The sequence below is a fragment of the Perna viridis genome, chromosome 1 (assembly GCF_037379345.1).
Source record: "Perna viridis isolate PV_CMFRI_1.1 ecotype Kerala chromosome 1, ASM3737934v1, whole genome shotgun sequence".
NCBI classification, from domain to species: domain Eukaryota; kingdom Metazoa; phylum Mollusca; class Bivalvia; order Mytilida; family Mytilidae; genus Perna; species Perna viridis.
In genome coordinates this window covers 40491029-40505067 of record NC_142445.1, presented here as the reverse complement: position 1 = coordinate 40505067, position 14039 = coordinate 40491029, and the positions used below count along the sequence as shown (strand labels likewise).

The following is a 14039-nucleotide window of genomic DNA, read 5'->3' as shown; positions in this document are numbered from 1 at the left end:
ATCCCCAAAAATCTTGCGCAACACAGTTTTAGCCAATCATTTGCACGATATGAGAGAATCTGATCATCACTTGTCCATTCCTATACTTGGATCATTTTTTTGTTTTCGTACTAACATATATACTCAATACTGTTTGCACTCATATGTTGTATTTGTAATTCATGACGGATTGAGGGGTTTCTTAACGCCCATGTCTATCATTTGGGGTCCTAACGGATGGTGTAAAGCATCGAAGCGTTCATACATTCCCCGAGCATAGTCATACCCGTGAATGTGGGTCATGATGTGTTTTGGGAAATTATAGTAGTCATGTGACCACGTTCATTCATATAATTCATTGAATGCATAACCAGGTGATTTAATGTCGATCCGTGTCCTAGTGATCCAATTTGTGATCTGCACGCTTATATTGTACAGACTATAGCATTTGCTGAATTTTTGACCAGCAAAATCGGGATAAAATCAACATTTTTCAGTGCATGTTAGACAGATAGGTAAGTCAACATATTGGTGCATGCCAGTCAATTGATGAGAAATCTACAAGGCCGAAAAAATAAAGCAATGTTTCCAATCACAATTCTGAAACTTTGTAGGGTCGGTAGGTAGTGATTGAAATGGTTATTATAATATATATATAATATATTATTAAATGGTTGAAAAGTCATTATAGCGACACCAAACTCAGAATTCAATGAAAACCAAATATGCAAAAACTAAACAACTAATAATTGAAGACTAAATCCATGGCCAAATCTCTTTTGGGATTCAGCGCTTGGGATATTTTTGTGGTGGTGGTCAAAACAAAAAATATCTCAAGTGCCGAAACTTTAAATAGATTATCTACGACCAAGAGCGCAATCACGTCATGTGAGTTTACAATCGATTCTAAATATAAACAACCAGTATTTCTAACTCTTTGTTTTTTCAATCAATGATAGAAAAAAAAACATCTTCGGCTTAATTTTCTTCTTTTTTTCTGAAAGACTTCGGCAGACTTTTTAATTATTATTTTTTACAATTTCACAAATAAAAACTTTTGGGTAGGAGGTCTGAAGAAGGGTCGGTAGGTGACCTAGAACATTTTTTAGGCCTAAACGGAAGGTCTATTATTACTCCAGCAGTGCTAGAGGTTGTCTTGCAAGCTATTTTCCTACTTGAGTTGGGGTATGGAGGAACAGAATTCCAACCTTTTACATTATAGTAGTAGTCTATATATATATACAGATAATATGAGGTTCGGGTTTTGAGTTTTCAAAGACGGTCCTGAAATCGGATTTTTTTTTCAAATTGTTAAATATTTTTTTAATGGAAAAATGCTCATATTAAGAACAATAGTTGAATATGGTCCATATTTCTTCACATTTTAGTGGAGAAAAAACTTGGGTACCAAGGTGGAATATGACCTTCCTTTTACATATCCTTTAATATTCCTTGTTCCCTACACGTACGTGTATGTCATGTATATGCACTTTTCGACGTTTTGTTGCTAAACACATATCATTGAGGGGTCTGTTAATTTGGTTCCAGTTAGCTGCCTATTATTGTAACATGAAGTGTCGGGGACTCTACATTGTACATATAGAGGTTATGTGCACGTAAAAGTACTGTACATGTGTACATGGAAGTACATTCCCGAGGGGCTAGGTCCCTATAGACTGCATGTACTGACAACTCTTAATTTAATTTAACCATTTTTTATTACTTCGTGCAAATAAAGTAGTTTGTACATGTACATAAAAAATATTATTTTAATCACCTTCATACTTAAACATTGTACATGTAAATATTATTCTTTTTTATGATGTTTACCACATCAAATATTTTTTAATACTTATAAAGTTTAATTATCATTCATAAATTTCCGATGTATAGAAAATCGTCACATTATGACTTAATGTGACTTACATGTTATTGTGTGTAAATAAATTATGAACTGTACAAGTACGACGGGTCCGTCAACGCTACATTTGTTAAATCAAGTATGTACAAAATTACTTCTTTAATAAGAAGCCAAGTCAGTAGTTTACATCCGAAGTTTGTCAATGCTATTTACCTTAAGGACATTACTGCCGTATCTCCAAAAGGTGAATTTGAACCAACATTAAAAACAATATTATTGATTTGGATACAAATATCATATTTGCAAGTCCAGAGACATTTTTGGGAAAAACATAAATCTTCTGAAGGAATTGGCAATGAAATGAGTAATCAAGGCCATCTTTATTGATGAGGCTCATTGTATAAAAAAAAGTAGTAAGTTATCAATATTCCAACATTTAATGTTAACACATATTAAAAATAAAATAAACACATTTGTCAAATTTTGTTCAAAATTTAATTACAGTGACAATTGCATAAGTCTTATATAAGATATGATAATTAATGAAACCTTCAAAAATATATTTAAAGCAATTATTTACACCTAAAAAGTAAATCAAGTAATCAATGCAAATGGTAAAAAGCGTAACTTTAAACGGTTCTTGAAATTTCAGTGGAATTTCTACGGAAAAGAGAAAAGAATTCTACCGACCACAATATGGACATTTGGAGGAATTGAGATCTCTTTGTGGACCTAATATTCCTGTGGTAGCTTTAACTGCTACAGCCACTTCTGAGACAAAAGCTGAAATTATAAAAGAACTATGTTTGCAAAGCTTTGTTGATGTCACTCGTAGTCCTCAAAAATCAAACATCACCTACTGGATTAAAGATGAACCAAAAGGAAACATTTTGGATCACTTTAAATGGCTAGCCTCTTTGCTTAAAGAGTTAGGACGTTCAACACCTAGAATAATAATTTTCTTTCGTCAAATTAAACATATTTGAGAAGTTTTCGAGTACCTTATTTCAAGTCTAGGAACGCACGCGTATATAGATTACAAAGCTGATGGACCTAATGATGACAGGAACAGACTATTTGACATGTTCCATCTTAAAACTGATGAAGAAGTGAAAGAGAGAATATGCCCCTCCTATCAAGACCCTGAATGGAATATTCGTGTCGTTTTGTCTTCCACTTCTTTTAGTGTGGGATTGGATGTAAAAGGAGTTGACTTTGTAATACACTATGGACCAGCTAATGATATTGACAACTATGCACAAGAAACTGGGCGGGCTGGTAGGGACTTGGTGAGTCAATGTCATGCTATAATGATAAAATATAAAAGTTGTACAAGTAGGGGCAATATAACTAGTGTATTTCGCGCTGCACACAGAGTTCCAGTGTCACGAGCTGAGGTTGTATCATACAATGCAGTCCATATAACCTGTGAAAAGATGTTAAAAAGTTTTACAATACAGGATTCCAACTGTAAAGAAAAATGAAGTTCTTTACATACCATATATACATTTGTAGGCGTGAAACATACCTTAATTATAATCTTTAAAAAGATCCATATCAGCAAAAGAAGATTGGGCAATACATGTACAGATTTTTGTTCTGTTTGTCGGTCTATTTGTTCAATAGATTTTTTAATGAAATTTTCATTTTTAAGACAGAGGGTTTTCATATTGACTGGTATATAAGAAATACTAACAGATTATGCAGGTTACATATTGACCTGGTCACTTACATCGATATTTCTTTACTAGTATGTTAGCATTCTCAATTTTAAAAGCTCAGCTTGGTTGTGAAATTCCTCCAGTTTTTGGTATTTAGCCTTCTAGACGTTTTGAAGGTGTCCGTCCATTTCTTTCCGAAGCCTGTGCCTGTTTTTGCCGTTCAAATGTTAAGTAATCCCCACCACATAATACTTTCACGGGTTTCGATTTCCAGTCATATGAGTCATCATTACCCGGCACGTATTTGTGTAGGAACTCGCAAATATCCGTCATCTGGTCATTGTATTGCTCATTTTTCTGAAGCACGCCCATGTTCACCTGAAATTAGACGATTTAATTAAGTAAAAATATAATCATTGTATCTTTCTTTAATGTATGTTTGACACAGTAGTGCTATAGACTGAGTCAAACAGCAGACATAATGTATACAGTAAAATCGCCCTTTTATCTTGAAGTATCACTACTCTGAAAATAAAAAAAAAACAACGGGGAGCATCTTTTTTCTGAGACAAATTTTGAACCATTTACTAAACAATAAAGAAATTTCCTCTTTTTGTTGAGATATTGTATATGTAGACGGAAGAACTTTTTTCACTATACCAGTATGGTAACAAATCATAGTAAAACAAATAACCAAACATTCATTTTAATTTAACTTACCCTAACTGTTTTCTGTGTCATCTCCTGCATATACTTGTGTTCAATATTTGCTGGTAACACCCTTTTGAAAACTCTAAAACATGGAATATACGTGGCCCAGCACCTAGCCACTAAATTCATGTATCAGACAATCTTGGTCTGTCAATGCTGGAAGAAGTGTTGAGAATGGTTCTGTATTTATATTTTGCTTTGGCTTGGTTTTGCCTAGCATATTTCCTGACACACGGGTTTTGTATGCATAAATCTGGTATAGGTGTTGATCTTTATTTTGATTCTCAATTGTCATGTGCCGGAGATGTGTTTTAATGACAACATTGTCTCCCACAAAGTATATTCCTTCGTGCATGCCTTCTCTTAGAATTTGAATTTAAGTTTCCATTTCTGAAAATTGGAATGTAAAGTCATTGGCTTCTAGATTTGCATTCCCACAATGAACTGAATAATCCTTCAAATCTTTATTTCATCTATCAATAGTAGTTCTTAATGCCTTTCTTTTTCAATACACTTTGACCATGACTGTAGGTCTTCTCCCCGAGAGTTGGCATACTTATATGCTATGTTATGCTTGCTGGTATGACAGCCAATCATTTACTAAATTCAGTCTGTTGAAAGCTGACTTTTTGCAACCACCTTTCAACAAAACCAAGCTCACAACATGCTGAACAGCATTCATCTCCCTGTTATAAACTGATAACAGTTTACAACCAGACGATACAATGCTGCGTTTAAGATCATGATCTTTCTTCAACTGATTCCGCTGGTTGGATGGGTTTGATGTTATGCAGTACAGTATCTTCTTAAATTTGGGAGCTTCAGTTTCCCATTCTTCTTGAATGCTATCCCATCTTAAAGCTTTCAGACTTTTTAAATCAGTTTGGCGTAACACTGAATTGTATCTTTTTGAGCAAAGCACTTTTTCTTCCTCTTTGGCATCACTAAAAATATCTCCTCAAATGCATCCCGAATGTCTTCACATAGGAAACAAGTAAGGGTTATTTTTTAATATCTCTAGTAAATAGAGAGTCCAGTATGACCAAAAAGTCTATATCTAATGCGTGTTCGGATTGTCTTGTTCCATGTGTAACTTTAACCTAAAACCAACAAAAAAAATGGTAGAATTTGATGCATCGCACATCTTAAACATCCTGTTTCAGGGAAACTTTTGGTAAGATTTTTGCTAATCTAGGGCACACTCTAATATTTGAAACTGAGAAAGGCAAAGCAAGAATTTTAATGGCTTAGTCCTGAATAAGCTATCAGATTACATCACAAAATGTATCAAAAAATTTGTAAAAATAAGTGGAACTTAAGTATGACCAGAAGAAAGAGAAATACTTTTTAAACCCACCATACTGACAGAAACAATCAATTACATAACTTTTTTTAAATATAACATTGAATCTTATATATAAATGTGTAAGGCCAAAAACTTGTAAATTTTAAGTTTATATTAGAGGACATATGATTATTTCAATGTAATGAAAAAAAATAAAAGATTTCTTACATTGGCAACATTTTCAGAAATATTCAATGATGCATTTTCCTGATCTTGATTGCTAATAATATTTTCAGGTAATGGTACACAGAGCTCTTGGTCTTCTGCTGTTTCTTTTTCAAAAGAACCCTTTTAGAACAAGAGTCATCCTCACTTAACTGTCTTTTAGGAATAGGATTTTCCTTTCCATGGGAATGTTGCAATTTTACCAATATTTTGTTATATGAGTCTTTTAATAATTTAATTGTTTCTTCAAGTTTTTGAACATTTCTGAGGCACTTTCTACATAAAATATCAGTATTTAAATCTTGGCAAATAGAAATATCCAAGTGCCTTTCAATAAGATGACAAAATTCTGTTTTTGTACTACCTTGAAATAATTTTCTTCTATACTCTCTTTTTACAACTTTATCACCACATAATACACATACTAATTGTTTTGTTGTTGGTGTATAGTCGATATAAAGAAATTTCTTTTCAGGTGTTAAAGGAACATCTGAATCCATACGCACAAAATAGATACTAATTGTTACATAGCTTAGGAATGTTAGAATAACATGGTCATTATCATCCTTATCATATAACTATCAGTGATGTTTGGATTTTAAGTACATTTCTATTACCAAGGTGACAGATTCAATGAAATTTTATTGCAAAATTTTCTGGCCTCAATTATGGACACTGCAGATTATACAAGTCTCTCTGTACAGCAGTTGGATAGTGAATGAATATTTGATAGTAATGTTATTTAATCAAATAAGTTATATATTACAGAGAGACTTGTAGCAAGTCTACTGATCCAACTTTTCAAACAAATACAAATTTTGTTCCATTTCACTTTTTTCCAAATTTCTTAAAACTCTCCAAAAGTTAATTTTTATTAACACTAATAAACTATAGTAACAGGTTATTTATTATACTGAAATAAAATAATTTCAGCTTAAGAAAATCATTTTCTTGATGAACATAAGATTTCCAAAAACTTCACACTTTTATCAATTTTAATTTTCCCGCCAATTCGTTAAAATCACTGCTCTTCACTTCCTGTTTATTAATGGTAAACTATATTGTATCAATGAAAGGATGGATAATTTGACTGATAAGTATGTCAAATGGAACATGCTTAACACATTTATACTTCTTGACGCATTAGTGAAAGAAATCAATTTCCTAAATATCTTTTCAAGGCCAAAATCTTCAGTTGATATGAAGACTAGATCCCAACTCTATTTGCAGAAATAATAGAACATTATTGAGCTGAATAATTGCAAGAAACAAATTTACTGGTAATAATTGAGGTATTGAATGATATAAAAGATATTACATTTGGACTATATTTTTTGCGTAGTGTTCAGAAATATTAGGAAAGTTCCAGTGATAGACCGGTGACATAAGGTGTTCTGATAAATCAAAAACCTAAAAAGTGTTGGAAATATCTTCATGTCCATACCCCATTTTCTGTCTACCAAAACAAACAAAAAGAAGTACTGAAAACAAATTACATACCCCCAATTTTCACAAAAATGAAAATAATTCCATTAATTTCATAACTTTCACATTAATCTTTCACAATTTTTTAAAGAGAGTTGAATAAAATCTTAAGTTTCACAAATTTAACTCTTCTTGGCGTCTGTTAGTTTTACAATTTTTTCAGATTATTTCATCAAAAGGGAAAACAGTCAGTAGTTTAAAGAATAAGTCAGGTAATCTCGTTCTCTCCCGCGAGATAATTTTATTGTTAGGTCTCTGCTTAAATAACCGAAAGATGCTTAAATTGTTAAAACATAATGAGACACGACTTGAAGTTGACAGATGATTGGCAGAATGCAACTTAATAAAGGTTGGTCTGAAGAATGTTTTTTTAATTGAGTTAACTATTGAAATTAAATAAAGGATATCGTGTCAGTTTTACGGTCGTCACCATTACCTAGGAGATCGCCATGACATATCTGTTGTCAGTATGACTAAAGATTTTATCGAATCCTCGTTACTGATTATGACATTCAATGGGCTGCACGGCGGTGCGTGTCTTGCAAAAAAGTGGGAACTGTTTACCCTTCCATGGCACATACATGTATGTGTTTACCCGGCCTTTTTTTCTGCCGCTGTTTTGTTTTGTTTTGTTTTGTTTTGTTTTGTTTTGTTTTTTGTTTTTGTTTTTTTTTTGTTTTTTGTTTGTTTGTTTCTTTTATTTTTGGCGGGTGTGTTGTCTTTTTTAGTCTACTTGTTGTTTGTACTTGTCAGTTCATATGTTCTTCGACGTGTTTTTTGCAATCATAGACTTTTTGCCGTCTTGATATTTTTAAACTACAGTAGTTGCAGCTCACAATGACTTAAAGACATGTTTACAACTGGGATATGGTACGTGCTCTATAAAGCAATGATAAACGCTTAATGGATACAGTTGCGCTCTTCGAGTGCGTCAGGGTTTTCTGTCATAGAACAGTCCTACAAACTGTCAGAAACTGTCCAGACTTATGACACACCTTACACTTGTCAGACTCTTTCATGGTTTAGGATGAACTCTGTCATAATCTGTCATGAGTGTGACACTCTCTGTCAGGAACTGTTTTAGGTCGAACTGTTTTATTTGACGTCATTCTGAAGGGTTTCTACTGGAAACAGTTCATGACAGATTAGAATATACTACTCTTCTGAATAACGTTATTTAGAATTATTTTTGTTCATTTTCTTTTTCATATAAATATTAAACTCATTTGGTTATTTTTAATCAGTTTTGCTATTTATTTCTAAATTACATCACGCAGAAAATAGATTTACTGTTGTAGTATTCTGTTTTGGACCGTTTAGAACAGCAGATCGTAATTCCTTGTCAAGACAGTTTCTGTCAGGATCTAGCTGTCAGAGAATAGAACAAAGTGTGTCACAACCCGGGACAGCGTCTGTCAGGATTTCTATTCTATATGCATGCTGTCATAGAACAGTTTTCCTTGCATATTCTGACATAATTTAAGAGAGGCTAGAATTGATCGCAATGTAGATATAGTTTATTTTTGGATATAGTATTTAAGATCTTGTCTTCCAGGAATGCCACCAACAAAATAAACATAATACCGTCTTCTGTTTTTCCCATTTAACGTAATCATTTAGAAGAGGGCTGTACATGCATCAAGTGCTATGATTTTGTGCCAAACAGGTTTTCAAAAAGCATTATTAGTCATTTTTAATTTTGTAACAAAACTTAACTACAAATATGTATGTTATTTGAATAGATGTATGGAGATAAGGACCGAAAGAAAATTAAAGCTGAAACCTTCAAAGTCGCTATAAGTCGTCAAATATTTTATGCCACTGATTTAGGCTTGCTTTCAACATCCGCAATGGCACGAATGCGTTATGCTCAAAATCGGATGACTGCTGCTAGAATCTTGGTTCCCTTGTATGATTACTAATTCGTAACCGCAATGACTCGACTGTTTCTTAGTCCAAATAACCGTTTTCGGCCCTGGATTACATTCTTTTGATGACCGCTATAATATTGGTTCCCTTTATTATTCTTTCAAGTTCTGCATGTATGAAAAGCTTAATTGACAGAAACTTTGAAATATTTACACAACACATATTGTCAAATTTCGGTTCATAACATTGAATATGTTCTGTTAGTTTTGAATATTATAATTTTTTGCATATTCATGTATGTTAAAGTGTTTGACCGCAATATGCAATGACTGTTTTACATAAATCAGTAGTAAATCCAGCAACTCCGAAAAGGTAAGGAAATATGGTCTTTGAGGGGCTCACTATTGGCTGTATCATTAATTTTCTATAAAATAATTTTTTTTTTCAAATATTAAAGGGACCCTGGGCCCCTCTTGGATCCACCTCTGTTTTGCTGAACTTCAATAAAGTTTTAATTATAGAACACATGTATGAAGTTTGTTTTCATGAATATCTTCTTCCTGTTTGAAGAGGACATACATTTTAAAGGCGTCAAAAACAATTTCAGCTTAAAACTCAATTCATGGTTTTTCAAAGTGCAAATAAAATCTTGATACAAAACAGCAAGTTTTAATCTAGAAGAAAATAGTATCTTCATGACTGACACATTCACGTGTTGCAAAAAAAATCAAGTAATATGTAATTGATAGTATGAATATTTTTTCCTTCAGTATTTAAATTCTAACTACTGTAGATATGTATATTCTGACTATACCATTAATCCTGAACATCTTTTCTTTATTAAGGAAACAAAAAAACAGAAATGGACGCTGCTTGAGATGCCTAAAGATGAGTAAGTGAACTGACAAAACATATCTTTGAAATTTCGTTGAGTTTGTTGTTGCATTTACAAGTGTGGACCCAGACTGGCATTGCCCAAGGGGCAAGTATGGATGCAGACTGGTATTGCTCGAAGGGCAAATTTGAACATACATATGATTTGACTTGAACGTGTTTGCATTGTCTAGAAAACTTCTCCATTTATTGATATCAATAATTGAATTATGCACATGTTGATAAACATCCATTAAGGTGTGTTACTAAACATCTAAATGGGGAACAAATTCCACTATGGATTGCCATAAAACAAGTCATATACATACATGTAATACAATGCTTCTTTCTTGAAGGTGTACTTGCATTGATGTGTTGAACTTGCTATGTCGTGTTAAGGATTGGCCATTTCACTTTATACAGGTTAGCTTGACAAAATTCTTGACTCAGTTTTTTTAGATTAACAAAAACCAACAGTGTGGTATCTGTCAGTTACATGGATGGCCTTTATTTTAAAATGCATGGTAGGGCAATAAACTCAAAATCAATATCAAAATTTCATAACAATTGATCAACCATAACTATAAAGTCATCGCAGGAAAACCAAGTGAATATGGACGACGACTACATGGACGCCGCGGACGGTGACGCTGCTGTCAGCATCATACCAATATACAAAGTTTTGCGGTGACACTATTATATTAAATCTATACATATATATAGGCTAATTCGGGAATTGGGAATGCTCCATTTTCAATTCCCTAAAAAGCCTGTCAATTATTCCTCCTTAGGACCAACTTGGTAGTGGTGATTTGCTAAGAATTTACATATATAATGTCTTTGTTTTTACATTAGTCCTAGTTAAACAGTTCTCTAACAAAAGAGAATAAAACTGCATAATGGAAAAAAATTCCCACTTACAGCCATGTACTCAACAGATAACATTCGAAATTCTTATGAAACTAACTCACAGTACCGGTATATGAAGGACTAAATCCATCGATACTGTCTAACAGTTAACACCTTAGAATCAATATTCCAATTAAATCTTGTATCAAACAATTTTAATTAACTTCGAAATAGTTATATGCATTTGTAGGCTGAAAAATGTTACCTTGGACAACAACTGTAAACTATAGTATGAATATAGTGTTTTTTTTTTTTTTTTTTTTTTTTTTTTTTTTTAAATTTTTATTTTTTTTTTATTTTTCAGCTGTATAAAATATATCCAGAGGTACGTGCCAGTATCGTTTGGTTTCAAAACCAACGTAACATGTATGTACATTCAGCATTTCAAAACACTGTCATCAACTTTTCTTTAGAATCTCTATTTCATTAAATCCCGTAAAGCTTCACAATTTAATAAAACTTGGTTATTTTTACGTGTGTAGTATTAATGTCTTGATACTAAACTAAACCTTCCTCCTTTTAGCAGAAACGCGATTCATCCATATTTGTCTATCTGCAAATATAAGAAAAGAAAAACAGAAACATTTATTTTTAATACTTTACAAAAATAATCAAAAGTTTTTTTTAACATTCATGTAGTATATCAATGCCTGCCTGCATTTGTTGATTGAGTGTATGGTGTTACTCTACATCTATAATCATATAGAGTAAATCTAACTGTGTAATTAAAAATGAATGTCTACTTAATATTCTAAGAAAAACATCATCTGACATCACTATGGCTATAAAACATTTTTAAAGAACATTGTATGTGCAATGTATTTTATGTGTACTACAATATCATAATAAAATCAGCTCAGACCACCGACATTAAAACAAAAAAATATCTCAAGCACCGAATCCCAAAAGAGATTTAGCAGTGGACTAAGTCTAAAATTATTACAGTGTAGTTGTTTAGTCTTTGCATATATGGTTTTCATTGTATTCAGAGTTTGGTGTCACTATAATGACTTATTTCATTTCAAAAAGTTTAAATAAAAAGAAATACCTACCTACCGACCCTACAAAATTTTAGAATTGTGATCGAAAAAATAATATTTCTCATGAATTGACTGGCATGCACCAATAAGTTGACTTACCTGTCTTACATGCACTTGAAAGTGTCGATTTTATTCCAAAAAGTAATTTGCTGGGTCGAAGATTCCGCAAATGCTGTAGGCTGTACAATATAAGCGTGCAGATCACAAATTGGTTCACTAGGCCACGGATCGACATTAAATCTTTAATGAATTGAATGAATGAACATGGTCACATGACTACTATAATTTCTCCGAATACGCCATGACCCACATTCACGGGTATGACTATGCTCGGGGACTATGTAAACGCTTCGATGCTTTACACTGTCCGTAAGAGACCCAAAATGATAGCCAAGGGGCGTTAAAAAACCCCTCAGTCCGTCATGAATTACAAATACCACATATGAGTGCAACCAACCGGGTCAAACAGTATTGAGTATATATGTTAGTACGAAAACAAAAAATACACCAAGTACAGGAATAGTCAGCTGATAGTCAGTGTCTCTCATATCCTGCAAATAATTGGCTAAAACTGTGCTACGAACGATTTTTGGGGATTTTAGTGGTTTATATCCGCAAGGACATGCGAATTAACAACTCAATTATCTGATGTCCTAGCTTTATAATACAAGAATTGAAGGGTGTAACGGATATACGGAAATTGCTATCATTTTCAACTTTATTGTTATTGTGTTATTAATGAAATATAGAGAACTCTATAAATTTCTTATCTCATGTTAAACCTGTTGTATGTGTATGCGATTTATGCATTAAAATATTCATAATTTAGATTGTTTTGGAAAAAAATGTTATTCAAAATCCATATAATAAGTACACATTAAAGTGATTGGTCGTTGAAACGTTATTATAATATCTCTGCAACCATACATTGTTACGTTTCAAAAACATTTCTAAAATTGTTTTCAATCTTTTTAAGGAAACGTTATAATAACATTAAAGTCACAGGTTATTGAAAACGTTATTATAACATTTCTGCAACCATACATTTTGACGTTTTAAAAACATTTCTAAAAAAATGTTTTCGGTCTTTTTAAGGAAACGTTTCTAAAACATTGTTACGTTTTTGTGCGAGCTGGAATAGTTTATAACAGTATTTAACAATTTTAACTGTAATTCTACAGGTAAAATCCAGGTGAAATTAAGGTGATCAATGAAGAACAGAATATAATTATTAAAACAACAATTTCCTATGTTTATTTAAACCCGTTAATATATGTATGCAAAGCTGGGAAATTAATGTTTCTGTTCCACAAGTTTCTCTTAAATTTTTAGCAATCTTTAGTTTGCTGAATTATGACCAGGGAACCAGATTAGGAAGCAGATTAAACAACTGGCAATGACTATATAGGTCATAAACATTATCAGGGCCCAGATAAAGTTTCAATTGTAACGATCGAGGCCTGTGTCAAAGACTGTTCAATGCTTACCGATCATTTCATCTTTTAATGTAAGCTTCCGGTTCTCATGCGAGCAAGAAGTACACATAAAACACATGTGTATGATATTTAAGAAGTAAATTATTATCTCGAACGAAGCAAAAATTGACGGTTTTACGACACCGACCAGCAGCACAATGTGGTGTAGTAATACATAATTGTGCAAATCATACGCGAATGTACAGTACTGAAATTACGAGCGCAAGAAGTCGCAAACAATATATTAGCGAACTAAAAATCTAAGATGTGAATGCACAGACCCGCTTCATATATACTACAACTCGTATTTAGAAAATATACTAGTATACCAAATTCTGTCATAAGCCAGCGCAGCAAATGTTTCAGCTCACTGACAAACTTTCTATTAGTATGCAACGGGGACGTAATCGTGAAACTGTATGCATAATATTATATTATTTTTGTATTTAAGAACCACTGGATCTATACCTCTGGGTATTCACCAACCCAGTAATCAGACTTATCTGACCCCGAATAATATCATATTTTATCTACCCTATTTATGAAATCTTGCAGTATTCCGAAATTAGCCACTTAGGCTTCTGGAACAGGGTTATGTTGCTACAAGATTGAAGTCATCACTACAGAAGTTTTATGGTCGTCATCATGAACTTGTGGATCGTTATG

At 32.7% G+C, this 14039-nt stretch overlaps 1 pseudogene; it reads right to left on the bottom strand.

Moving 5' to 3' along the window:
* Positions 1–3194: 3194 nt before the first annotated feature.
* On the bottom strand, positions 3195–6222 carry LOC148628757 (uncharacterized; annotated as a pseudogene).
* Between the last annotated feature and the right edge of the window lie 7817 nt (positions 6223–14039).